The following is a 22,949-nucleotide window of genomic DNA, read 5'->3' as shown; positions in this document are numbered from 1 at the left end:
GCGCCTGCAGTCGGCTTTTGCCAGGGCTGACCTGGCTCACAACCAGCGGGTGCCTGCTGGGCTGGGAGGTCCCTGGTGTCCTGGGCAGGATCCCGGCTGAGGGGAGCAGGAGCAGCGGCTCAGCTGCTCTGTGGAAGAAGAACTTGTGGAGGGCATGGTCCGCGCTCTTTGGGACCAGGAGAGGCCAGGTGCTGTTATACAAGTTTTATGGTTTTACTAAAAGCAGGTAGCCAGTGTAGAGGCCAGAGGAAGGCTGTGGCCAGCGTTGGCCAGAAAGCTGGGGCCGGCCAAGCAGGGTCCAAGTTGTTGGGCAAGGCAGCCTGAGTGAAAAAAGCACCTTAGCAGAGGATGGTTTCGATCCATCGACCTCTGGGTTATGGGCCCAGCACGCTCCCGCTGCGCCACTCTGCTCCTCCCCAGGCCTGCCTGCCATTGCCCTCAGCCCAGCCTCACGCTGCCCGCCACTGCTGCCCCTCACTCCTTCCCTTCCTCTCTGATCTGCCTCCCCCACCCCACTAAATAGACACCCTCACCATGCACCTCCCTTCAGCCTGTGCTCGGCACCTCCACCGCCTGCCTTTGCCCTTCTCCCACACCTCCCGCACACACCCCTGCACACACCCTGCCCCTTCCACACCCACCCTGCCCCTGCCCCTGCTCAACACACCCCTGCACACAGCCTGCAGCCTTGCCATCCATCAGCCCACCTGACATCCACACACATCCTCACACCTGCAGCCCTCGCCACAAATACACATCTGCTCCCGGCACCCGGCAACACTGCACCTGCCCGACACTTCAGATCTTTGATGGCCAACCTGGGACATGGGTTGCCTTGGCTTGGAACTGCCACCAGAAACAATTCTCCTCTTTTTGCTCTGCAAATTCTGCTGCCTCAGCTCCATGCTCCTCATGGGTACTCTGAAGCAAAAGCTCGGATTTCTGGCCACTTGGTGCCAAGCAGGTTGTCAAGCTGAAGCTCCTTGCCTTTAACACTTGGTGCCACTGCGAGGAGATGAAATGCTCAGCTCCAGGAGGTGATGAAATGCTCAGCTCCAGGTGCCATCTGCATTTGCCCTTCCCTTCTTCATTGTTGGGGCTGCAAGTGCGGGAGCCCTGGGGCAGCTGCAGCTGCTGTCCATGGCACACGTGTGCCATGGTGCTCCCCGTGCCCCTGGTCAGCTGCCCGCAGCCCAAAAGGGACGCGTGCCCGTAGTTGGCAGGATTCGAACCTGCGCGGGGAAACCCCAATGGATTTCTAGTCCATCGCCTTCACCACTCGGCCACAACTACCTGCTCCAGCCCTGCCCGCCCTGCTCATCACCTGCCCTGGGCCACCACACCCACACCCACACCTACGCACTTCTGCACAAGGCTCCTCTGAACAAACACTGCTTCACATGCCTCAAAATCGCTCCCAAGGACAGCAGCAAAAAACACTTTTCATATTCAACCAAAAAAGACAACAAACTGCCTTGGCAAGACTCACTCTCCTACTTACCCAACACTTAAGGCACAACAAGAGAAAACAACCAACCACAAAACAAAACCAATTCCAACCAATCCAAACAGAAATCAACTGACAGCTATCGAGAGGCAGGGGGCGGGGGGGTGAGTGCATGTGTGTTTTATGTCTATGAGGATGTGTGTGTGTGTGTTTGTATGTGTATGAGCATCTGTGTGTGTCTGTGACACACGACAGTGAGGGCAAGCATACCAAGCATACAAAGGAACACGGCCTAAAAGCTTTACAGCACTCAAACTTAACAGTATTTTAACTTAACTTGTACCTTAAAACTATTTAGTATCTCACTCTTAAAATTTGACAGAGGAAAAGCACTTCATACCGTTTAACCTAACTTACAACTTCAAAGTTATACTTAGCAACCTAGCAAAAGAACAACACTAAGCACCATTTAGGTAACTCTATAGCTGGAACTTAACCTTACTGACAGGCCTAACTTACTTAGATCTCCAAGGTTCTTGAACATCTAGGGAAGCAGTGTTTCTCCCAGATTTGCTATAGCAAATACATGCAGACATGCATGCACACAGACATGAAGAGTCGGTACAGGCAACGTACCTGTGAAAAGTTCCCCTCAGTGGGCAGTGAAACACTCACTTTGGATGCCTTTGCATCTCCCAAAGGGGGAAGGCTCAGGCCTCAAGGAGTGAGGGTATCAGCCCGGGACTCCTCCTTGTTGGGCAATCCTCCAAGTACAGCAACCCTGAGAGTTCACTGGCTGTGAGAGCCGGCCCACTCAGGGCCATTGCTGGTCACAGCCTGCTGCGGTCCAGGACAGCTCAAATGGTCTCATTTTGGGCCACTCTTTATAGGGTTGTAAGAGAGTGGGCTTTAGTCCTATCAAGGTTTCATCCTGGCCACAGTTTTTGCTGGCACTTTCCTTGAAAGTGTGAAACAGAAATGTTGTGACGGTCAGGAAACAAAAATATTTTCCATGACTGGTCATGAGGAAAACATGAGCTTGTCAGGCAGCAGTTCTTGGGAAGAGAGAGTGTTTCTGATAAGCTGAGGAACAGCTGAGACCAGGTGCTGTTTCCAAGGCTGGGGCCTAACAAGCATTTCTCAGATCTCAGTGTGGCCTGAAAAAGGAGAGGGAGGAATGCACCACCACAGTTCCACTCCAAATTTGCAGCTTGGACCCTCCCAGAGCCAGCCGGGCCCTGGGGCCGGGCTGCGGAGGCCTGAGAGGCAGAGCCCCAGGGGCTCCGGCTGCAGCTCTGTGAGCCTTGGCCTCAGCCAGGCATCTGGGATCCCTGCCCTGTGGCTGTGGTCATTCACCTGTGCTCCATCTCTCATAATGAAGATTGTCTCCCCAAAGTGAGGGCATTTTGTTTCCTTGGCCTATCAGGGCCAAGTGTGTGTATGTCGGGACTGTCAGCTGACAGTCACGAGATTCTGTGCTGTTGTGTGCAGGGTTGAGTGCATGGCAGATTCAGTTCAGATGTAATGTAAGATAATGTAATATAATTTAAAATAATAAAGTATAATAAAGTAATTAATTAGCCTTCTGGTATTAATGGAGTCCTCCTAATCATTCTCTCCCCTCATTGGGGTTGATGCAATACTACAGATTGTGCTATGCTTTTGTGAAGAAGCTTTGACAGGAATGACATGTCACTCCAAATATCTGAAATAACTCTCACAGGGCACAAATTGGCACCGGGCCCTGCAGGGCTGTGATCTCCAGGTTCCAGACTCAAGCTCAGTGACTGAGGTTTGGTGCTCTGGTGTAATTTCTGGGAGTTCTTAGTGCAGCTGCTGGTAAGCTCAGGACAGCAGCCAGTACTCACCCTGGCAGAGCAGGTGGTAGGTGAGGGAGGAGGAGAACAAAGGACCACGACTCTCCAGCAGTGCTGCACAAAGGCTTTAATGAGAAGGAGCAAAAGCGGCGGCACAGAACAGAGACCAAGGAAGAGGTGTGGGGGGCCAGGGAGGGCAAGAGATGGGCCCATTTGCCAAGGAGAAGGGGGATGATGCGCCGGCCTCAGCAGATCTGACCTCAGCAGCGGGGGAAAGGCAGACACAGGCCTGAGCCCCCCAGGCCAAGGGAGCCCCCAGAAGAGATGGGAACCCCCGCGGTGCTGAGGGAGCTGCCCACAGCAGCTGACAGAGAGGATCCCACGGCTGTGCTCTGAGGGAAGGAGGTGAGGATGGGGCCCGGCATGGTCACCACCACCGGCGAAGGCTCGATGTACACCGTGGAGTCAGCGCAGCGGGCGTTGCAGGGCTCAGTGCAGCTGCTGGCAAGGGGCGTTGGGCCACAGGGGCCGCAGGGCCGTGGGGGACAGGGTCTGCAGCAAGACATCTCTCGGTGCGGGAGGCAAGGCTGCAACACAGAGCAGGGAGCGGCACCCGGCCTCAGCATCGCTCTGTCTCTCTGTCCCTCAGCTCTCCCCAGGGACACATTTGGTCTCCACAACACACTCTGTGCCCACAGCTCCCACCACCCTCCTGGTGCCCTCCCAGTGGCACGGCACGGGAAGGCCACCCCACTTCAGCAATAGGAGCCAGCCCAGTGGCTTTAAGGGCCCTGTGGAAAGACTGGTCACAGCCCATCTGCAGAGCAGACATGGCTGTGTCAGACAATGTCCCTGCGTGCGCCGGCACATTTTGTTACACCACGGCAGGTGCAAATTCTGCTGGGCACATCCCCCTGAGGCTGAGCCCCATTGATCCCCTTCTGCTGGAACAAAGCCCCCTCTTCCCAGCTGGCCCCAGCCCCCAGCATGGAAAGGCTGACAGCCCTCCAACAGTTCTGTGCCAGGGCCACGCTCAGGCAGCCCAAGGATCAAGCCGGGCAGCCTCCATGAGAGCAGCTCAGCCCACAGGGAGGGATGGAGCGGGCTCAGGCTTACCTCGTTCCTTGAGGAAAGGGAGGCCAGAGACCAGGATGCAGAGCCTGCAGCAGAGCAGCCTTTTATGCTGGGTCCCAGAGCCCTGTGGGGCCACAAACATTCCTTGTTTGTGAAACATCCAAACTCCTGGGAGTGGCCACTTGCCAGGCCTCGCTGATGATCAGGTCCCTGCCTCTTTCATCTCAAATGTTGTTCTTCCTCTTTGTAGAAACCAAAACCCTGTGATGACTCTTAGAATCACTTTGGGAAGGAATGGACCTTAAAATCATCTCCCTCAAGCCCCCTGAAACAGCTTCTAGAATTTCTCTGCACAGCCTAATCCAGTGTATCAATCGTCTCCAAAAGAAAGATGTCCTCCCATTATCCAATCTAAATACACCTGCTTTCATTTTTAACCAGTGGCCCTTGAGCCATCCCTACACACCCCAACCAGGTATCCTTCCCTTTCTTAATTGAATGTCTCCTGGGAGCCCTGTCCTCTCTTTGCTATGCAACCCCAACCCTCTCAGCCTGTCCTCACAGGCTGATGGCTCCAGCTCCTGCTGCTCTTTGTGGCTCCTCTGGACCCACTGCAGCAGGTCTGTGTGTTTCTTAGCCTGTGGGTCCTAGGGCTGCAGGCAGTACCCCAGGTACGGTGTCAGGAGAGCCGAGTAGAGCAGGACAATCCCCTCCCTCAACCTGCTGCCCACACGGCTCTGGATGTAGCCCAGAATAAGATTGGATTTTTGCACTGGGCTGCTAGCTGGCAGGGCAGGTTCATGTTCAGTATTTCAGAACCTGCACGTTCCCCTCCACAGGGCTGCTCTCCACCCACTCAAGGCCTACTAGGCTGTGTCCAGGTTTGGGATTGCCCTGACCTTGGCATTTGACAACCAGAGCTCTGGCCTCAGCTTGGGAAGTGGGGATCCTCCAGAAAACAAGGAATTCAACACGTAGGACACTGATCAAAGGCATGCCTACATCTCTCCCTGAAAGACAAATTGACCCATTTTCCCAAACACAAACTGACCCACTTTGCTCACTGTGTCCAGCCCTGAGGTCGGGATCTGGATGGCAGCTTTGGGGCAGAGGCTGAGGGCAGGAAGCCCAAAGCCCATGGCCCCTTTTCCTGGGGCAGGCATCATTTGCCCATTCACCTAATAGCACAGTTCAAAGGGATATTGGATCAGTCTCCCAGAGCTTGTGGGAACCATTGTGATGTGGAAGAGTTGGGAAAATCCATGAGCTTCAGGCAGACCTGAATCATGCTGATGTGGAAATGAGTGCACACAGTGCCCTGGACTCAGGCATTCCAGGGATACCACAGCACATGGCCCCTTTCCTCCAAAATGTCAGCCTATGTCAGGGGCACTTGCAGACCTTCTAGGACCAGTCCGGTACCACCTTGTACATCCATGTAATCCTGTGCTGCTGCTGCAGCTTTGCAAAAGCCATTGCCATTTGGTGGCTGCTCAAGGGCCCAGGGGATGCAGGGCGACCCAGGATAATGGAAGCTGGGAGAGACCTCTGGAAGTTCTTTGCTCCCTCTCTGAGAAGAACAAACTTCCCAGCGGCCTCCGTAAATGGTGGGCCTTGTCCCATTGTCCTCTGAACACTGCCACTGTCAGACAGGTCCCTGTCTCCTGAGCAGCACTTCCAGGGATGCCCTGCACCCCCAGGAGGCCACCAGGAGATGGAAAGGGCTCCTACAGAGGAGCCTTCCAGGTCCTCAATGGGGAGGACCAGCAGGAGATGACACTGAGGCTGCCTGCACTGATGAGCAAGCTGTAGAGGGGGACATGGAGCTGCCACCTCCATCACCTCCTGGCAGTTCAGGAGAGAATGAAGCCAAACTCTCCTGAGAGCTGCACTGTCACAGGGCAAGAGGCAGCAATCACAAGTGGCAAGAAAGGAAATCCCAGAGTTCCCTGGGGGAGGACAAGGGACAGGCCTGGGAGAGCTGTACAAGTGATAGGGACCTCTTTTGCAAGCTGTGTCTGTGCTTAGAAGTCGGCAGGACAAGGCCCAGAGTCTGCTGAGGAACTGGGGCAGTGTGATCTGCCCAGAGCAGTTGATAGGAGCACAAGACCTCCAGAGCTCCTCACAGACCTTCTGGGGTTGATGTGGGGTACTCTGGGTCACTACAGTCCTTGAGCTGCCACCCAAAGACCCTGCCTTGGGAGACAGCAAATGCAGGAGATTGCAGACAAGCACCAGGCGATCCCCGACTGGGAACACAAGGTGGGGAAATATCCTTCATGGCAGCAGAACATTGAGGGTATGAGCTCTGTTATCCCTTGAGCACCTGAGTCTGTGGCAGCCAGTCCACTGAAGTCCACACTGGGTGACTCAGGTTTGCCTGGAGCTCAGGGATTTTCCCAGCTCTTCCACATCACAATGACACCTACTCTTCTGCCCTGGGAGACTGATCCAGTGTCCCTTTGAAATGTAAAATGCATGGAATGGGAAACCCCATGCCAGACCCAGAAAAAACAGCCATGGGCTCCCTGCCCTCAGCCTTTTCCCCAAAGCCACCAGCCAGGTCTCTGCCCCTGGGATGGGCACACTGAGTAAAGCAGGTCAGTGTGGCTGTGGGTCTGTTTCAGGGAAGGACACAGCATCTCTTTGATCACAAAACCAGGCTGTGGCACAGCCTGTGACTGTCAGCAAGTTCCCCATGGCTGCCACTCAGGCCTGCAGGGGACATCCTTTCAGGTGAACATGGACTTCCCTTCCACTGAGCTTTGCCACCTCCCTGCAGAGTTGGGTCCCTTCCCCACTATGGGGTTGTGCAGTGTTGACTTTGTGCCTCAAGTGACCCACAGTCTTCTCTAGGTCTGTGATGACCCATGGAAGAAATGACTCTCACAATGAGCCTGAGTGTCTGCACTGAAAGCTCCTGAGAGATGAGCTGGGTATCACTTCATGGCTGAATTTAACTGTAACTGGAGCCCAATTAAACTTCAGAAAGGGCAAATAACAGAAACTTATAGACACTACACAAAGACTGTTCAATACACCTTATACACTGGCTTGGGACCTCCAAATGAAATTGCCTTAGGAAGCGGGGACGCACATGAATCATTTTCAAGTCGGGTGCTGTGAAATTGGTGAAAAGTGCCTGAGATGAAAGAGGCAGTGACCCGATCATCAGCGAGGCCTGGCAAGTGGCCACTCCCAGGAGTTTGGATGTTTCACAAACAAGGAATGTTTGTGGCCCCACAGGGCTCTGGGACCCAGCATAAAAGGCTGCTCTGCTGCAGGCTCTGCATCCTGGTCTCTGGCCTCCCTTTCCTCAAGGAACGAGGTAAGCCTGAGCCCGCTCCATCCCTCCCTGTGGGCTGAGCTGCTCTCATGGAGGCTGCCCGGCTTGATCCTTGGGCAGCCTGAGCGTGGCCCTGGCACAGAACTGTTGGAGGGCTGTCAGCCTTTCCATGCTGGGGGCTGGGGCCAGCTGGGAAGAGGGGGCTTTGTTCCAGCAGAAGGGGATCAATGGGGCTCAGCCTCAGGGGGATGTGCCCAGCAGAATTTGCACCTGCCGTGGTGTAACAAAATGTGCCGGCGCACGCAGGGACATTGTCTGACACAGCCATGTCTGCTCTGCAGATGGGCTGTGACCAGTCTTTCCACAGGGCCCTTAAAGCCACTGGGCTGGCTCCTATTGCTGAAGTGGGGCGGCCTTCCCGTGCCGTGCCACTGGGAGGGCACCAGGAGGGTGGTGGGAGCTGTGGGCACAGAGTGTGTTTTGGAGACCAAATGTGTCCCTGGGGAGAGCTGAGGGACAGAGAGACAGAGCGATGCTGAGGCCGGGTGCCGCTCCCTGCTCTGTGTTGCAGCCTTGCCTCCCGCACCGAGAGATGTCTTGCTGCAGACCCTGTCCCCCACGGCCCTGCGGCCCCTGTGGCCCAACGCCCCTTGCCAGCAGCTGCACTGAGCCCTGCAACGCCCGCTGCGCTGACTCCACGGTGTACATCGAGCCTTCGCCGGTGGTGGTGACCATGCCGGGCCCCATCCTCACCTCCTTCCCTCAGAGCACAGCCGTGGGATCCTCTCTGTCAGCTGCTGTGGGCAGCTCCCTCAGCACCGCGGGGGTTCCCATCTCTTCTGGGGGCTCCCTTGGCCTGGGGGGCTCAGGCCTGTGTCTGCCTTTCCCCCGCTGCTGAGGTCAGATCTGCTGAGGCCGGCGCATCATCCCCCTTCTCCTTGGCAAATGGGCCCATCTCTTGCCCTCCCTGGCCCCCCACACCTCTTCCTTGGTCTCTGTTCTGTGCCGCCGCTTTTGCTCCTTCTCATTAAAGCCTTTGTGCAGCACTGCTGGAGAGTCGTGGTCCTTTGTTCTCCTCCTCCCTCACCTACCACCTGCTCTGCCAGGGTGAGTACTGGCTGCTGTCCTGAGCTTACCAGCAGCTGCACTAAGAACTCCCAGAAATTACACCAGAGCACCAAACCTCAGTCACTGAGCTTGAGTCTGGAACCTGGAGATCACAGCCCTGCAGGGCCCGGTGCCAATTTGTGCCCTGTGAGAGTTATTTCAGATATTTGGAGTGACATGTCATTCCTGTCAAAGCTTCTTCACAAAAGCATAGCACAATCTGTAGTATTGCATCAACCCCAATGAGGGGAGAGAATGATTAGGAGGACTCCATTAATACCAGAAGGCTAATTAATTACTTTATTATACTTTATTATTTTAAATTATATTACATTATCTTACATTACATCTGAACTGAATCTGCCATGCACTCAACCCTGCACACAACAGCACAGAATCTCGTGACTGTCAGCTGACAGTCCCGACATACACACACTTGGCCCTGATAGGCCAAGGAAACAAAATGCCCTCACTTTGGGGAGACAATCTTCATTATGAGAGATGGAGCACAGGTGAATGACCACAGCCACAGGGCAGGGATCCCAGATGCCTGGCTGAGGCCAAGGCTCACAGAGCTGCAGCCGGAGCCCCTGGGGCTCTGCCTCTCAGGCCTCCGCAGCCCGGCCCCAGGGCCCGGCTGGCTCTGGGAGGGTCCAAGCTGCAAATTTGGAGTGGAACTGTGGTGGTGCATTCCTCCCTCTCCTTTTTCAGGCCACACTGAGATCTGAGAAATGCTTGTTAGGCCCCAGCCTTGGAAACAGCACCTGGTCTCAGCTGTTCCTCAGCTTATCAGAAACACTCTCTCTTCCCAAGAACTGCTGCCTGACAAGCTCATGTTTTCCTCATGACCAGTCATGGAAAATATTTTTGTTTCCTGACCGTCACAACATTTCTGTTTCACACTTTCAAGGAAAGTGCCAGCAAAAACTGTGGCCAGGATGAAACCTTGATAGGACTAAAGCCCACTCTCTTACAACCCTATAAAGAGTGGCCCAAAATGAGACCATTTGAGCTGTCCTGGACCGCAGCAGGCTGTGACCAGCAATGGCCCTGAGTGGGCCGGCTCTCACAGCCAGTGAACTCTCAGGGTTGCTGTACTTGGAGGATTGCCCAACAAGGAGGAGTCCCGGGCTGATACCCTCACTCCTTGAGGCCTGAGCCTTCCCCCTTTGGGAGATGCAAAGGCATCCAAAGTGAGTGTTTCACTGCCCACTGAGGGGAACTTTTCACAGGTACGTTGCCTGTACCGACTCTTCATGTCTGTGTGCATGCACGTCTGCATGTATTTGCTATAGCAAATCTGGGAGAAACACTGCTTCCCTAGATGTTCAAGAACCTTGGAGATCTAAGTAAGTTAGGCCTGTCAGTAAGGTTAAGTTCCAGCTATAGAGTTACCTAAATGGTGCTTAGTGTTGTTCTTTTGCTAGGTTGCTAAGTATAACTTTGAAGTTGTAAGTTAGGTTAAACGGTATGAAGTGCTTTTCCTCTGTCAAATTTTAAGAGTGAGATACTAAATAGTTTTAAGGTACAAGTTAAGTTAAAATACTGTTAAGTTTGAGTGCTGTAAAGCTTTTAGGCCGTGTTCCTTTGTATGCTTGGTATGCTTGCCCTCACTGTCGTGTGTCACAGACACACACAGATGCTCATACACATACAAACACACACACACACATCCTCATAGACATAAAACACACATGCACTCACCCCCCCGCCCCCTGCCTCTCGATAGCTGTCAGTTGATTTCTGTTTGGATTGGTTGGAATTGGTTTTGTTTTGTGGTTGGTTGTTTTCTCTTGTTGTGCCTTAAGTGTTGGGTAAGTAGGAGAGTGAGTCTTGCCAAGGCAGTTTGTTGTCTTTTTTGGTTGAATATGAAAAGTGTTTTTTGCTGCTGTCCTTGGGAGCGATTTTGAGGCATGTGAAGCAGTGTTTGTTCAGAGGAGCCTTGTGCAGAAGTGCGTAGGTGTGGGTGTGGGTGTGGTGGCCCAGGGCAGGTGATGAGCAGGGCGGGCAGGGCTGGAGCAGGTAGTTGTGGCCGAGTGGTGAAGGCGATGGACTAGAAATCCATTGGGGTTTCCCCGCGCAGGTTCGAATCCTGCCAACTACGGGCACGCGTCCCTTTTGGGCTGCGGGCAGCTGACCAGGGGCACGGGGAGCACCATGGCACACGTGTGCCATGGGCAGCAGCTGCAGCTGCCCCAGGGCTCCTGCACTTGCAGCCCCAACAATGAAGAAGGGAAGGGCAAATGCAGATGGCACCTGGAGCTGAGCATTTCATCACCTCCTGGAGCTGAGCATTTCATCCCCTTGCAGTGGCACCAAGTGTTAAAGGCAAGGAGCTTCAGCTTGATGACAACCTGCTTGGCACCAAGTGGCCAGAAATCCGAGCTTTTGCTTCAGAGTACCCATGAGGAGCATGGAGCTGAGGCAGCAGAATTTGCAGAGCAAAAAGAGGAGAATTGTTTCTGGTGGCAGTTCCAAGCCAAGGCAACCCATGTCCCAGGTTGGCCATCAAAGATCTGAAGTGTCGGGCAGGTGCAGTGTTGCCGGGTGCCGGGAGCAGATGTGTATTTGTGGCGAGGGCTGCAGGTGTGAGGATGTGTGTGGATGTCAGGTGGGCTGATGGATGGCAAGGCTGCAGGCTGTGTGCAGGGGTGTGTTGAGCAGGGGCAGGGGCAGGGTGGGTGTGGAAGGGGCAGGGTGTGTGCAGGGGTGTGTGCGGGAGGTGTGGGAGAAGGGCAAGGGCAGGCGGTGGAGGTGCCGAGCACAGGCTGAAGGGAGGTGCATGGTGAGGGTGTCTATTTAGTGGGGTGGGGGAAGCAGATCAGAGAGGAAGGGAAGGAGTGAGGGGCAGCAGTGGCGGGCAGCGTGAGGCTGGGCCGAGGGCAATGGCAGGCAGGCCTGGGGAGGAGCAGAGTGGCGCAGCGGGAGCGTGCTGGGCCCATAACCCAGAGGTCGATGGATCGAAACCATCCTCTGCTAAGGTGCTTTTTTCACTCAGGCTGCCTTGCCCAACAACTTGGACCCTGCTTGGCCGGCCCCAGCTTTCTGGCCAACGCTGGCCACAGCCTTCCTCTGGCCTCTACACCGGCTACCTGCTTTTAGTAAAACCATAAGACTTGTATAACAGCACCTGGCCTCTCCTGGTCCCAAAGAGCGCGGACCATGCCCTCCACAAGTTCTTCTTCCACAGAGCAGCTGAGCCGCTGCTCCTGCTCCCCTCAGCCGGGATCCTGCCCAGGACACCAGGGACCTCCCAGCCCAGCAGGCACCCGCTGGTTGTGAGCCAGGTCAGCCCTGGCAAAAGCCGACTGCAGGCGCTGCTCTGGATCCTGCAGAGACTCCCGGAGAGTGGTGAGCCAATGCAGCCGGGTGGGCAGGGAACCTTGTGCTTCTCCACACCTGGGCATCAGGCTGGGGCTGCAGTGGGGCTGAGGCACTGAGTTGCCTTGTCCTTGCTTTGTCTCCAGCCATGCTTTGAGCAGGCACTTGGACTTGCGTCCTCCTGGGACGCCTTGCAGTCAAGTTCCTTGTGAGAGGGAAGAGTTGGCAGAGCGGGTTCTGCCCTCCCTGCTGTGCAGCATAGGCAGTGAGTGAAGTTCTTCCTCAGAGGAAGTGGAGGTCAGTCATTGGCGCGCCCTTGTTGTGTCACCTGTGCTTTGTCCTTGGTGCTGCAGCCCCTGTGCGGGGTTCAGCAGAGGGTCTTTGTAGAGCTTTGGTAGAGATGGGGCAAAGTTAGCCTCTGCATAGTCCTTAAGGAGCTGGAGGGGGTTGGTCTGGAGAAGAGAAGGCAAGGGGGCTTGTGGTGTGTGAAGGTAAGTTGGGAAGGTAAGTTTGCCTGCGTGAGAAAGGGCTTGTTGCAATTTGGGAAAGGGAAGATTTTGCGTGCTTTGGAGCACGGCAGTTGTAAGAGAGGGCGCGTGAGGGTCGCAGGGAGCTGTGCTGCTGCGCTGAAGGGCGGCGCGATGGGAGAGGGTCTGTAGGGCGTGCAGGAAGGCTGCAGCAGGTGTGAGATGTGCAGAGCAGTGGAGAGGCAGGCAGGCTGAGCTGGGGCCATAAGGCTGAGGCAGGCTGAGCACAGGGGGCCCAGGCAACCTGGGCAGGAGGTCCTATGGTGTAATGGTGAGCACTCTGGACTCTGAATCCAGTGATCTGAGTTCAAATCTCAGTGGGACCTGAGCCTTTTGGTTGCCTCAGCTTGCTTGCCCTCACCCTGCCTACACTCTCAGCCCTCTCCTCTGCTGCTGCTTCCCTTCTGCACTCTTCTCGCAGCAAGCACACAGCACACACAGCACCTGAGCTGCAGAACTCCCACTCACAAAGGGCCAGGCACAGGACTCTGCTCTGCCACCACTGCCTCCTCCTGTCTTGGATGCATCTCACTCCGGACACTGGGCTACACGCTCTGGGCACCTGTTTCCACCTTTGACCATTCCCACAGGAACAGCAGCTTACTCCGTGTGCCAGTACTTGTAGGCCCACTGCTGTGAATGTCTCCTTTCTTACTCCTTTCCTCTGCGGCTTCTTTTCCTCTTTTCCCTGCCAATTCCTTTCTATTGCTCTGCAATCCATTCCAGGAGCTCTACCAGCATTGGGCAGTGCCCCATCATTGGGGTTCCATTTGTTTCCATGGGAGAGGGAAGGATCTCCCCGGCAGAGCAGGTGGGAGGTGAGGGAGGAGGAGAACAAAGGACCACGACTCTCCAGCAGTGCTGCACAAAGGCTTTAATGAGAAGGAGCAAAAGCGGCGGCACAGAACAGAGACCAAGGAAGAGGTGTGGGGGGCCAGGGAGGGCAAGAGATGGGCCCATTTGCCAAGGAGAAGGGGGATGATGCCCCGGCCTCAGCAGATCTGACCTCAGCAGCGGGGGAAAGGCAGACACAGGCCTGAGCCCCCCAGGCCAAGGGAGCCCCCAGAAGAGATGGGAACCCCCGCGGTGCTGAGGGAGCTGCCCACAGCAGCTGACAGAGAGGATCCCACGGCTGTGCTCTGAGGGAAGGAGGTGAGGATGGGGCCCGGCATGGTCACCACCACCGGCGAAGGCTCGATGTACACCATGGAGTCAGCGCAGCGGGCGTTGCAGGGCTCAGTGCAGCTGCTGGCAAGGGGCGTTGGGCCACAGGGGCCGCAGGGCCGTGGGGGACAGGGTCTGCAGCAAGACATCTCTCGGTGCGGGAGGCAAGGCTGCAACACAGAGCAGGGAGCGGCACCCGGCCTCAGCATCGCTCTGTCTCTCTGTCCCTCAGCTCTCCCCAGGGACACATTTGGTCTCCAAAACACACTCTGTGCCCACAGCTCCCACCACCCTCCTGGTGCCCTCCCAGTGGCACGGCACGGGAAGGCCGCCCCACTTCAGCAATAGGAGCCAGCCCAGTGGCTTTAAGGGCCCTGTGGAAAGACTGGTCACAGCCCATCTGCAGAGCAGACATGGCTGTGTCAGACAATGTCCCTGCGTGCGCCGGCACATTTTGTTACACCACGGCAGGTGCAAATTCTGCTGGGCACATCCCCCTGAGGCTGAGCCCCATTGATCCCCTTCTGCTGGAACAAAGCCCCCTCTTCCCAGCTGGCCCCAGCCCCCAGCATGGAAAGGCTGACAGCCCTCCAACAGTTCTGTGCCAGGGCCACGCTCAGGCAGCCCAAGGATCAAGCCGGGCAGCCTCCATGAGAGCAGCTCAGCCCACAGGGAGGGATGGAGCGGGCTCAGGCTTACCTCGTTCCTCGAGGAAAGGGAGGCCAGAGACCAGGATGCAGAGCCTGCAGCAGAGCAGCCTTTTATGCTGGGTCCCAGAGCCCTGTGGGGCCACAAACATTCCTTGTTTGTGAAACATCCAAACTCCTGGGAGTGGCCACTTGCCAGGCCTCGCTGATGATCAGGTCCCTGCCTCTTTCATCTCAGGCACTTTTCACCAATTTCACAGCACCCGACTTGAAAATGATTCATGTGTGTCCCCGCTTCCTAAGGCAATTTCATTTGGAGGTCCCAAGCCAGTGTATAAGGTGTATTGAACAGTCTTTGTGTAGTGTCTATAAGTTTCTGTTATTTGCCCTTTCTGAAGTTTAATTGGGCTCCAGTTACAGTTAAATTCAGCCATGAAGTGATACCCAGCTCATCTCTCAGGAGCTTTCAGTGCAGACACTCAGGCTCATTGTGAGAGTCATTTCTTCCATGGGTCATCACAGACCTAGAGAAGACTGTGGGTCACTTGAGGCACAAAGTCAACACTGCACAACCCCATAGTGGGGAAGGGACCCAACTCTGCAGGGAGGTGGCAAAGCTCAGTGGAAGGGAAGTCCATGTTCACCTGAAAGGATGTCCCCTGCAGGCCTGAGTGGCAGCCATGGGGAACTTGCTGACAGTCACAGGCTGTGCCACAGCCTGGTTTTGTGATCAAAGAGATGCTGTGTCCTTCCCTGAAACAGACCCACAGCCACACTGACCTGCTTTACTCAGTGTGCCCATCCCAGGGGCAGAGACCTGGCTGGTGGCTTTGGGGAAAAGGCTGAGGGCAGGGAGCCCATGGCTGTTTTTTCTGGGTCTGGCATGGGGTTTCCCATTCCATGCATTTTACATTTCAAAGGGACACTGGATCAGTCTCCCAGGGCAGAAGAGTAGGTGTCATTGTGATGTGGAAGAGCTGGGAAAATCCCTGAGCTCCAGGCAAACCTGAGTCACCCAGTGTGGACTTCAGTGGACTGGCTGCCACAGACTCAGGTGCTCAAGGGATAACAGAGCTCATACCCTCAATGTTCTGCTGCCATGAAGGATATTTCCCCACCTTGTGTTCCCAGTCGGGGATCGCCTGGTGCTTGTCTGCAATCTCCTGCATTTGCTGTCTCCCAAGGCAGGGTCTTTTGGTGGCAGCTCAAGGACTGTAGTGACCCAGAGTACCCCACATCAACCCCAGAAGGTCTGTGTGGAGCTCTGGAGGTCTTGTGCTCCTATCAACTGCTCTGGGCAGATCACACTGCCCCAGTTCCTCAGCAGACTCTGGGCCTTGTCCTGCCGACTTCTAAGCACAGACACCGCTTGCAAAAGAGGTCCCTATCACTTGTACAGCTCTCCCAGGCCTGTCCCTTGTCCTCCCCCAGGGAACTCTGGGATTTCCTTTCTTGTCACTTGTGATTGCTGCCTCTTGCCCTGTGACAGTGCAGCTCTCAGGAGAGTTTGGCTTCATTCTCTCCTGAACTGCCAGGAGGTGATGGAGGCGGCAGCTCCATGTCCCCCTCTACAGCTTGCTCATCAGTGCAGGCAGCCTCAGTGTCATCTCCTGCTGGTCCTCCCCATTGAGGACCTGGAAGGCTCCTCTGTAGGAGCCCTTTCCATCTCCTGGTGGCCTCCTGGGGGTGCAGGGCATCCCTGGAAGTGCTGCTCAGGAGACAGGGACCTGTCTGACAGGGGCAGTGTTCAGAGGACAATGGGACAAGGCCCACTATTTACGGAGGCCGCTGGGAAGTTTGTTCTTCTCAGAGAGGGAGCAAAGAACTGCCAGAGGTCTCTCCCAGCTTCCATTATCCTGGGTCGCCCTGCATCCCCTGGGCCCTTGAGCAGCCACCAAATGGCAATGGCTTTTGCAAAGCTGCAGCAGCAGCACAGGATTACATGGATGTACAAGGTGGTACCGGACTGGTCCTAGAAGGTCTGCAAGTGCCCCTGACATAGGCTGACATTTTGGAGGAAAGGGGCCATGTGCTGTGGTATCCCTGGAATGCCTGAGTCCAGGGCACTGTGTGCACTCATTTCCACATCAGCATGATTCAGGTCTGCCTGAAGCTCATGGATTTTCCCAACTCTTCCACATCACAATGGTTCCCACAAGCTCTGGGAGACTGATCCAATATCCCTTTGAACTGTGCTATTAGGTGAATGGGCAAATGATGCCTGCCCCAGGAAAAGGGGCCATGGGCTTTGGGCTTCCTGCCCTCAGCCTCTGCCCCAAAGCTGCCATCCAGATCCCGACCTCAGGGCTGGACACAATGAGCAAAGTGGGTCAGTTTGTGTTTGGGAAAATGGGTCAATTTGTCTTTCAGGGAGAGATGTAGGCATGCCTTTGATCAGTGTCCTACGTGTTGAATTCCTTGTTTTCTGGAGGATCCCCACTTCCCAAGCTGAGGCCAGAGCTCTGGTTGTCAAATGCCAAGGTCAGGGCAATCCCAAACCTGGACACAGCCTAGTAGGCCTTGAGTGGGTGGAGAGCAGCCCTGTGGAGGGGAACGTGCAGGTTCTGAAATACTGAACATGAACCTGCCCTGCCAGCTAGCAGCCCAGTGCAAAAATCCAATCTTATTCTGGGCTACATCCAGAGCCGTGTGGGCAGCAGGTTGAGGGAGGGGATTGTCCTGCTCTACTCGGCTCTCCTGACACCGTACCTGGGGTACTGCCTGCAGCCCTAGGACCCACAGGCTAAGAAACACACAGACCTGCTGCAGTGGGTCCAGAGGAGCCACAAAGAGCAGCAGGAGCTGGAGCCATCAGCCTGTGAGGACAGGCTGAGAGGGTTGGGGTTGCATAGCAAAGAGAGGACAGGGCTCCCAGGAGACATTCAATTAAGAAAGGGAAGGATACCTGGCTGGGGTGTATAGGGATGGCTCAAGGGCCACTGGTTAAAAATGAAAGCTGGTGTATTTAGATTGGACATTGGGAGGGCATCTTTTTCTTGGAGACGATTGATACACTGGATTGGGCTGTGCAGAGAAATTCTAGAAGCTGTTTCAGGGGGCTTGAGGGAGATGATTTTAAGGTCCGTTCCATTCCAAAGTGATTCTAAGAGTTATCACAGAATGTTGGTTTCTACAAAGAGGAAGAACAACATTTGAGGTGAAAGAGGCAGGGACCTGATCATCAGCGAGGCCTGGCAAGTGGCCACTCCCAGGAGTTTGGATGTTTCACAAACAAGGAATGTTTGTGGCCCCACAGGGCGCTGGGACCCAGCATAAAAGGCTGCTCTGCTGCAGGCTCTGCATCCTGGTCTCTGGCCTCCCTTTCCTCAAGGAACGAGGTAAGCCTGAGCCCGCTCCATCCCTCCCTGTGGGCTGAGCTGCTCTCATGGAGGCTGCCCGGCTTGATCCTTGGGCTGCCTGAGCGTGGCCCTGGCACAGAACTGTTGGAGGGCTGTCAGCCTTTCCATGCTGGGGGCTGGGGCCAGCTGGGAAGAGGGGGCTTTGTTCCAGCAGAAGGGGATCAATGGGGCTCAGCCTCAGGGGGATGTGCCCAGCAGAATTTGCACCTGCCGTGGTGTAACAAAATGTGCCGGCGCACGCCGGGACATTGTCTGACACAGCCATGTCTGCTCTGCAGATGGGCTGTGACCAGTCTTTCCACAGGGCCCTTAAAGCCACTGGGCTGGCTCCTATTGCTGAAGTGGGGCGGCCTTCCCGTGCCGTGCCACTGGGAGGGCACCAGGAGGGTGGTGGGAGCTGTGGGCACAGAGTGTGTTTTGGGGACCAAATGTGTCCCTGGGGAGAGCTGAGGGACAGAGAGACAGAGCGATGCTGAGGCCGGGTGCCGCTCCCTGCTCTGTGTTGCAGCCTTGCCTCCCGCACCGAGAGATGTCTTGCTGCAGACCCTGTCCCCCACGGCCCTGCGGCCCCTGTGGCCCAACGCCCCTTGCCAGCAGCTGCACTGAGCCCTGCAACGCCCGCTGCGCTGACTCCACGGTGTACATCGAGCCTTCTCCCGTGGTGGTGACCATGCCGGGCCCCATCCTCACCTCCTTCCCTCAGAGCACAGCCGTGGGATCCTCTCTGTCAGCTGCTGTGGGCAGCTCCCTCAGCACCGCGGGGGTTCCCATCTCTTCTGGGGGCTCCCTTGGCCTGGGGGGCTCAGGCCTGTGTCTGCCTTTCCCCCGCTGCTGAGGTCAGATCTGCTGAGGCCGGCGCATCATCCCCCTTCTCCTTGGCAAATGGGCCCATCTCTTGCCCTCCCTGGCCCCCCACACCTCTTCCTTGGTCTCTGTTCTGTGCCGCCGCTTTTGCTCCTTCTCATTAAAGCCTTTGTGCAGCACTGCTGGAGAGTCGTGGTCCTTTGTTCTCCTCCTCCCTCACCTCCCACCTGCTCTGCCGGGGAGATCCTTCCCTCTCCCATGGAAACAAATGGAACCCCAATGATGGGGCACTACCCAATGCTGGTAGAGCTCCTGGAATGGATTGCAGAGCAATAGAAAGGAATTGGCAGGGAAAAGAGGAAAAGAAGCTGCAGAGGAAAGGAGTAAGAAAGGAGACATTCACAGCAGTGGGCCTACAAGTACTGGCACACGGAGTAAGCTGCTGTTCCTGTGGGAATGGTCAAAGGTGGAAACAGGTGCCCAGAGCGTGTAGCCCAGTGTCCGGAGTGAGATGCATCCAAGACAGGAGGAGGCAGTGGTGGCAGAGCAGAGTCCTGTGCCTGGCCCTTTGTGAGTGGGAGTTCTGCAGCTCAGGTGCTGTGTGTGCTGTGTGCTTGCTGCGAGAAGAGTGCAGAAGGGAAGCAGCAGCAGAGGAGAGGGCTGAGAGTGTAGGCATGGTGAGGGCAAGCAAGCTGAGGCAACCAAAAGGCTCAGGTCCCACTGAGATTTGAACTCAGATCACTGGATTCAGAGTCCAGAGTGCTCACCATTACACCATAGGACCTCCTGCCCAGGTTGCCTGGGCCCCCTGTGCTCAGCCTGCCTCAGCCTTATGGCCCCAGCTCAGCCTGCCTGCCTCTCCACTGCTCTGCACATCTCACACCTGCTGCAGCCTTCCTGCACGCCCTACAGACCCTCTCCCATCGCGCCGCCCTTCAGCGCAGCAGCACAGCTCCCTGCAACCCTCACGCGCCCTCTCTTACAACTGCCGCGCTTCAAAGCACGCAAAATCTTCCCTTTCCCAAATTGCAACAAGCCCTTTCTCACGCAGGCAAACTTACCTTCCCAACTTACCTTCACACACCACAAGCCCCCTTGCCTTCTCTTCTCCAGACCAACCCCCTCCAGCTCCTTAAGGACTATGCAGAGGCTAACTTTGCCCCATCTCTACCAAAGCTCTACAAAGACCCTCTGCTGAACCCCGCACAGGGGCTGCAGCACCAAGGACAAAGCACAGGTGACACAACAAGGGCGCGCCAATGACTGACCTCCACTTCCTCTGAGGAAGAACTTCACTCACTGCCTATGCTGCACAGCAGGGAGGGCAGAACCCGCTCTGCCAACTCTTCCCTCTCACAAGGAACTTGACTGCAAGGCGTCCCAGGAGGACGCAAGTCCAAGTGCCTGCTCAAAGCATGGCTGGAGACAAAGCAAGGACAAGGCAACTCAGTGCCTCAGCCCCACTGCAGCCCCAGCCTGACGCCCAGGTGTGGAGAAGCACAAGGTTCCCTGCCCACCCGGCTGCATTGGCTCACCACTCTCCGGGAGTCTCTGCAGGATCCAGAGCAGCGCCTGCAGTCGGCTTTTGCCAGGGCTGACCTGGCTCACAACCAGCGGGTGCCTGCTGGGCTGGGAGGTCCCTGGTGTCCTGGGCAGGATCCCAGGCTGAGGGGAGCAGGAGCAGCGGCTCAGCTGCTCTGTGGAAGAAGAACTTGTGGAGGGCATGGTCCGCGCTCTTTGGGACCAGGAGAGGCCAGGTGCTGTTATACAAGTTTTATGGTTTTACTAAAAGCAGGTAGCCAGTGTAGAGGCCAGAGGAAGGCTGTGGCCAGCGTTGGCCAGAAAGCTGGGGCCGGCCAAGCAGGGTCCAAGTTGTTGGGCAAGGCAGCCTGAGTGAAAAAAGCACCTTAGCAGAGGATGGTTTCGATCCATCAACCTCTGGGTTATGGGCCCAGCACGCTCCCGCTGCGCCACTCTGCTCCTCCCCAGGCCTGCCTGCCATTGCCCTCAGCCCAGCCTCACGCTGCCCGCCACTGCTGCCCCTCACTCCTTCCCTTCCTCTCTGATCTGCCTCCCCCACCCCACTAAATAGACACCCTCACCATGCACCTCCCTTCAGCCTGTGCTCGGCACCTCCACCGCCTGCCTTTGCCCTTCTCCCACACCTCCCGCACACACCCCTGCACACACCCTGCCCCTTCCACACCCACCCTGCCCCTGCCCCTGCTCAACACACCCCTGCACACAGCCTGCAGCCTTGCCATCCATCAGCCCACCTGACATCCACACACATCCTCACACCTGCAGCCCTCGCCACAAATACACATCTGCTCCCGGCACCCGGCAACACTGCACCTGCCCGACACTTCAGATCTTTGATGGCCAACCTGGGACATGGGTTGCCTTGGCTTGGAACTGCCACCAGAAACAATTCTCCTCTTTTTGCTCTGCAAATTCTGCTGCCTCAGCTCCATGCTCCTCATGGGTACTCTGAAGCAAAAGCTCGGATTTCTGGCCACTTGGTGCCAAGCAGGTTGTCAAGCTGAAGCTCCTTGCCTTTAACACTTGGTGCCACTGCGAGGAGATGAAATGCTCAGCTCCAGGAGGTGATGAAATGCTCAGCTCCAGGTGCCATCTGCATTTGCCCTTCCCTTCTTCATTGTTGGGGCTGCAAGTGCGGGAGCCCTGGGGCAGCTGCAGCTGCTGTCCATGGCACACGTGTGCCATGGTGCTCCCCGTGCCCCTGGTCAGCTGCCCGCAGCCCAAAAGGGACGCGTGCCCGTAGTTGGCAGGATTCGAACCTGCGCGGGGAAACCCCAATGGATTTCTAGTCCATCGCCTTCACCACTCGGCCACAACTACCTGCTCCAGCCCTGCCCGCCCTGCTCATCACCTGCCCTGGGCCACCACACCCACACCCACACCTACGCACTTCTGCACAAGGCTCCTCTGAACAAACACTGCTTCACATGCCTCAAAATCGCTCCCAAGGACAGCAGCAAAAAACACTTTTCATATTCAACCAAAAAAGACAACAAACTGCCTTGGCAAGACTCACTCTCCTACTTACCCAACACTTAAGGCACAACAAGAGAAAACAACCAACCACAAAACAAAACCAATTCCAACCAATCCAAACAGAAATCAACTGACAGCTATCGAGAGGCAGGGGGCGGGGGGGTGAGTGCATGTGTGTTTTATGTCTATGAGGATGTGTGTGTGTGTGTTTGTATGTGTATGAGCATCTGTGTGTGTCTGTGACACACGACAGTGAGGGCAAGCATACCAAGCATACAAAGGAACACGGCCTAAAAGCTTTACAGCACTCAAACTTAACAGTATTTTAACTTAACTTGTACCTTAAAACTATTTAGTATCTCACTCTTAAAATTTGACAGAGGAAAAGCACTTCATACCGTTTAACCTAACTTACAACTTCAAAGTTATACTTAGCAACCTAGCAAAAGAACAACACTAAGCACCATTTAGGTAACTCTATAGCTGGAACTTAACTTTACTGACAGGCCTAACTTACTTAGATCTCCAAGGTTCTTGAACATCTAAGGAAGCAGTGTTTCTCCCAGATTTGCTATAGCAAATACATGCAGACGTGCATGCACACAGACATGAAGAGTCGGTACAAGCAACATACCTGTGAAAAATTCTCCTCAGTGGGCAGTGAAACACTCACTTTGGATGCCTTTGCATCTCCCAAAGGGGGAAGGCTCAGGCCTCAAGGAGTGAGGGTATCAGCCCGGGACTCCTCCTTGTTGGGCAATCCTCCAAGTACAGCGACCCTGAGAGTTCACTGGCTGTGAGAGCCGGCCCACTCAGGGCCATTGCTGGTCACAGCCTGCTGCGGTCCAGGACAGCTCAAATGGTCTCATTTTGGGCCACTCTTTATAGGGTTGTAAGAGAGTGGGCTTTAGTCCTATCAAGGTTTCATCCTGGCCGCAATTTTTGCTGGCACTTTCTTTGCAAGTGTGAGAATGGGGATGTTGTGTTCGGGAAACAAAAATATTTTCCAAGAGCGGTCATTTTCAAGGGGAATTTTAAAAAGGTATATTTACACCTAAATACTGAGTGTGTATGTGTGTTTGTGCATGTGAGAGAGAGAATTGATAATGGTATGAATGTTGTAACTTTGAGTTTGAAATTATTTTCTTGCTGTGAATGTGGACCCAGTGGTGGCCAACACTATTGCGCCCTCTTAATATTGTATCGATGATCGTTTGCATACTATAAATGTCTCAATGCACAGTGTCCCTATAAAACATTAAATATTGATTTAAAATCAATATTCTATTTATGCTTTATCCATTTAGTCATTAACAGAGTGAACTTTTCAGTAACACACTGTTGAAGCCACACTGCCGACATCCAGGCATGAAAAGAA

General features: G+C 55.2%; 8 non-coding genes across 8 annotated transcripts; 3 read left to right on the top strand and 5 right to left on the bottom strand.

Moving 5' to 3' along the window:
• Positions 1–339: 339 nt before the first annotated feature.
• TRNAM-CAU (transfer RNA methionine (anticodon CAU)) lies at positions 340–411 on the bottom strand. Its single transcript has one exon. It is a non-coding gene; the product is annotated as a tRNA-Met (tRNA).
• An 800-nt stretch (positions 412–1,211) lies between these two features.
• TRNAS-AGA (transfer RNA serine (anticodon AGA)) lies at positions 1,212–1,293 on the bottom strand. Its single transcript has one exon. It is a non-coding gene; the product is annotated as a tRNA-Ser (tRNA).
• A 9,460-nt stretch (positions 1,294–10,753) lies between these two features.
• On the top strand, positions 10,754–10,835 carry TRNAS-AGA (transfer RNA serine (anticodon AGA)). The gene has a single exon. It is a non-coding gene; the product is annotated as a tRNA-Ser (tRNA).
• Positions 10,836–11,638: 803 nt separating this feature from the next.
• Positions 11,639–11,710, top strand: TRNAM-CAU (transfer RNA methionine (anticodon CAU)). Its single transcript has one exon. It is a non-coding gene; the product is annotated as a tRNA-Met (tRNA).
• Positions 11,711–12,833: 1,123 nt separating this feature from the next.
• On the top strand, positions 12,834–12,905 carry TRNAQ-CUG (transfer RNA glutamine (anticodon CUG)). Its single transcript has one exon. It is a non-coding gene; the product is annotated as a tRNA-Gln (tRNA).
• A 6,360-nt stretch (positions 12,906–19,265) lies between these two features.
• TRNAQ-CUG (transfer RNA glutamine (anticodon CUG)) lies at positions 19,266–19,337 on the bottom strand. The gene has a single exon. It is a non-coding gene; the product is annotated as a tRNA-Gln (tRNA).
• A 1,124-nt stretch (positions 19,338–20,461) lies between these two features.
• On the bottom strand, positions 20,462–20,533 carry TRNAM-CAU (transfer RNA methionine (anticodon CAU)). Its single transcript has one exon. It is a non-coding gene; the product is annotated as a tRNA-Met (tRNA).
• An 800-nt stretch (positions 20,534–21,333) lies between these two features.
• Positions 21,334–21,415, bottom strand: TRNAS-AGA (transfer RNA serine (anticodon AGA)). The gene has a single exon. It is a non-coding gene; the product is annotated as a tRNA-Ser (tRNA).
• Positions 21,416–22,949: the final 1,534 nt, after the last annotated feature.

This window comes from Molothrus ater, chromosome 10, assembly GCF_012460135.2.
Source record: "Molothrus ater isolate BHLD 08-10-18 breed brown headed cowbird chromosome 10, BPBGC_Mater_1.1, whole genome shotgun sequence".
NCBI lineage: Eukaryota > Metazoa > Chordata > Aves > Passeriformes > Icteridae > Molothrus > Molothrus ater.
Note: the sequence above shows the minus strand (reverse complement) of the source record. Positions and strands in the feature narration are given on the sequence as shown.